The sequence below is a fragment of the Nothoprocta perdicaria genome, unplaced genomic scaffold (assembly GCF_003342845.1).
Source record: "Nothoprocta perdicaria isolate Ctin4 unplaced genomic scaffold, notPer1 scaffold_139, whole genome shotgun sequence".
NCBI lineage: Eukaryota > Metazoa > Chordata > Aves > Tinamiformes > Tinamidae > Nothoprocta > Nothoprocta perdicaria.
In genome coordinates, this window is record NW_020454527.1 from 1,430,377 (window position 1) to 1,431,408 (window position 1,032).

Sequence of the window (1,032 nt, forward strand, 5' to 3'; positions counted from 1 at the left end):
CTTGTGCATGCTGTCTGAAAACATTTTTGTGTTATTTCAAAATCAAATTTCCACACAAAAAAACCCAAAAAATCTATTCCTTGACACTTGTTCTGTGAAGTCTGAAGGTKAAAAGTTACGTTGTAACTGAGAATAAAATAGGCATTTGAAAAATGATTCAGCTGGAAAAAAAAAATAATAATAAAAAAATTCCACATTAAGACAACTTTAAAGTGCTCACGTTGATTTTATTGGACTCCTGCTATATTCACTTCTGAGCTGACACATGTTCAGCGCTCAAGGCCACTTCYGAGAACACTGTCACTAAATGCGATCAGCTCCGCAGGGTGACGCGGTGCCGTGCTGTGACCCTCCAAGCTGGAGAGCGGCACGGACTTCACCCCTGAGGCTCCTTTACTCCCGGGGCACCTGCTGCACATACACCCCTGTTTTTCAGCGGTGGTGGGGTGGCCTAAGGACGGGGTGCCAGGCCTGGCTGGCGGGTTTTCCACCCTGGTTTAAGCAGCCGGAAGGGTGTTTGGGGCAGGTCTTTGCCCTGGGCGGGTGCCTGGTGGCACGGATGCTGCCGAGTCCTGCTCCTGCCCGACTGCAGACCTGGACTGGGCAGATGGGGACATGGGGGCCGAGGCGTTTGTTTCCTCTGAGGGTGTGTTTTTTTTTTTTTTCTTTACCCCAAGATGATGTTAAACAGAGGATTCAGATACTAGGGGAGAAGAGGCGAGGGTTTAGTGCTCAGTTCTGGTAGTCTGACGCTCTCCATAGGGACCTTTCTACCCCGTGCCCACTCCGCATCCGAGGCCCTTCCCAACGGACGAACCCCGCCCCGCAGCCTGCTCCGCTCCGCATCCGTTCCGGCTGGATCCGCTCCGAATCCGCTCCGAATCCGCTCCGAATCCGCTCCGGCGGGCGGACGAGCCCCGGTCCGCCCCCTCGCCGCGCAGGCCCACGCGCACGCGCACACGCAGGCGCAGGGGCCGCCATGTCGGCGGCCGTTGAGCGGCGGTTGGCGCAGTTCCGCGCGGCCCGCGGCAG